Here is a 3142-nt window from a genome sequence, read left to right on the forward strand (position 1 = left end):
ACATGAAAGGCCTGAAAAGATGTGAAAAATATGAAGAGCTTCAAAAGGTGTCAAAAATATGAGGAGCATGAAACGGTCTGAAATATAAAGGAGCATGAAACGCTGATCAAATACATGAAAAGTCTGAAAAGGTGTGAAAAATATAAAGAGCTTCAAAAGCTGTCAAGTTTATGAGAAGCATGAAACGGTCTGAAAAATAGGAGGAGCATGAAGCGCTGTTCAAAAACATGAAGAGCCTTAAAAGGTGTGAAAAATATGAAGAATTTTAAAAGGTGTCAAATATATGAGGAGCATGAAACGTTCTGAAAAAGAGGAGGATCATGAAACGGTGTTCAAAAACATGAAGAGCATGAGAAGTTGTGAAAAATATGAAGAGCTTCAAAAGGTGTCAAAAATATGAAGAGCTTCAAAAGGTGTCAAAAATGAGATGAGCATGAAACGGTTTGAAAAATCGGAGGAGCATGAAGCGGTGTTGAAAATCATGAAGAGCCTGAAACGGTGTGAAAAATATGAAGAGCTTCAAAAGGTGTGAAAAATATGAAGAGCATCAAAAGGTGTCAAAAATATGATGAGGATGAAACGGTCTGAGAAATAGGAGGAGCAAGAAGCGGTGTTGAAAAACATGAAGAGAGAGAAATGATGTGAAAAATATGAAGAGCCTCAAAAGGTGTCAAAAATATGGGGACCATGAAACGGTCTGAAAAATAGGAGGAGCATGAACTGGTGTTGAAAAACATGAAGAGCCTGAAAAGGTGTGAAAAATATGAAGACCTTCAAAAGGTGTCAAAAATATGAGGAGCATGAAACGGTCTGAAAAATACGAGGAGCATGAAACGGTGTTCAAAATATGAAGGGCCTGAAAAGGTGTGAATTATATGAAGAGCCTCAAAATGTGTCAAAAATATGAGGAGCATGAAACTGTCTGAAAAATAGGAGGAGCATGAAGCGGTGTTGAAAAATATGAAGAGACTGAAAACGTGTGAATAATATGAAGAGCTTCAAAAGGTTTGAAAAATATGAAGAGATTCAAAAGGTGTGAAAAATATGAAGAGCTTCAGAAGGTGTCAAAAATGAGATGAGCATGAAACGGTTTGAAAAATAGGAGGAGCATGAAACGATCTGAAAAATAGGAGGAGCATGAAACGGTGTTGAAAACATAAAGAGCATGAAAAGGTGTGAAATAAACGAAGAGCTTCAAAAGGTGTCAAAAATATGAGGCGCATGAAACGGTCTGAAAAATAGGAGGAGCAGGAAGCGGTGGTGAAAAACATGAAGAGCCTTAAAAGGTGTGAAAAATATGAAGAGCTTCAAAAGTGTGAAAAATATGAGGAGCATGAGACGGTCTGAAAAAAAGGAGGAGCATGAAGTGGTGTTGAAAAAACATGAAGATGCTGAAATGGTGTGAAATATATGAAGAGCTTCAAAATGTGTGAAACATATGAGGAGCTTCAAAAAGTGTCAAAAATATGAGTGGCATGAAATGGTCTGAAAAATAGGAGGAGCATGAAGCGGTGTTGAAAAACATAAAGAGCATGAAAACGTATGAAGAATATGAAGAGCTTCAAAAGGTGTGAAAAATATGAAGAGCTTCAAAAGGTGTCCAAAATGAGATGACCATGAAACGGTCTGAAAAATAGGAGGAGCAGGAAGCGGTGTTCAAAAACATGAAGAGCCTGAAAAGGTGTGAAAAATATGAAGAGCTTCAAAAGGTGTGAAAAATATGAGGAGCATGAGACGGTCTGAAAAATAGGAGGAGCATGACGGGGTTCAAAAACATGAAGAGCCTGAAAAGGTGTGAAAAATATGAGAGCTTGAAAAGGTGTGAAATACATGAGAAGCATGAAACGGTCTGAAAAATAGGAGGAACATAAAACGGTGTTCAAAAACATGAAGGGCCTGAAAAGGTGTGAAATATATGAAGATCCTCAAAACGTGTCAAAAATATGAGGAGCATGAAACGGTCTGAAAAATAGGAGGAGCATGAAGCGGTGTTGAAAAACATTTAGAGACTGAAAACGTGTGAAAAATAAGAAGAGTTTCAAAAGGTGTGAAAAATATGAAGAGATTCAAAGGTGTCAAAAATTTGAGGAGCATGAAACGGTCTGAAAAATAGGAGGAGCATGAAGCGGTGTTGAAAAACATTTAGAGACTGAAAACGTGTGAAAAATAAGAAGAGTTTCAAAAGGTGTGAAAAATATGAAGAGATTCAAAGGTGTCAAAAATATGAGGAGCATGAAACGGTCTGAAAAATAGGAGGAGCATGAAACGGTGTTCAAAAACATGAAGAGCCTTAAAAGGTGTGAAAAATATGAAGAGCTTCAATAGATGTGAAAAATATGAGGAGCATGAAACGGTCTGAAAAATAGGAGGAGCATGAAGCCGTGTTCAAAAATATGAAGAGCCTGAAAAGAGGTAAAAATATGAAGAGCTTCCAAAGTTGTCAAATATATGAGGAGCATGAAACGGTCTGAAAAATAGGAAGAGCAAGAAGCGGTGCTGAAAAACATGAAGAGCATGAAAAGGTGTGAAAAATATGAAGAGCTACAAAGGTGTCAAATATATGAGGAGCATGAAACGGTCTGAAAATATGAGGAGCATGAAGCGGTGCTCTAAAACATGAGGAGCCTGAAAACATGTGAAATATATGAAGAGCTTCAAAATGTGTGGAGAATATGAGGAGAATTAAAAGGTCTGAAAAATAGGAGGAGCATGAAGAGGTGTTGAATAATATGAAGAGCATGAAAAGGTGTGAAAAATATGAAGAGTTTTAAAAGGTGTCAAAAATACGAGGAGCATGAAACGGTGTGAAAAATAGGAGGAGCATGAATCATTGTCGAAAAACATGAAATGCCTGAAAAGGTGTGAAAAACATGAAGAGACTGAAAAGGTGTGAAATATATGAAGAGCTTCAAAAAGTGTGAAAAATATGAGGAGCATGAAATGTTCTGAAAAATTGGAGGAGCATGAAGCGGTGTTGAAAAACATGAAGAGACAGAAATGATGTGAAAAATATGAAGAGCTTCAAAAGGTGTCAAAAATATGGGGACCATGAAACGGTCTGAAAAATAGGAGGAGCATGAACTGGTGTTGAAAAACATGAAGAGCCTGAAAAAGTGTGAAATATATGAAGAGCTTCAAAAGG

Source organism: Dama dama, unplaced genomic scaffold (genome assembly GCF_033118175.1).
Source record: "Dama dama isolate Ldn47 unplaced genomic scaffold, ASM3311817v1 ptg000093l, whole genome shotgun sequence".
In the NCBI taxonomy this organism is placed as follows: Eukaryota; Metazoa; Chordata; class Mammalia; order Artiodactyla; family Cervidae; genus Dama; species Dama dama.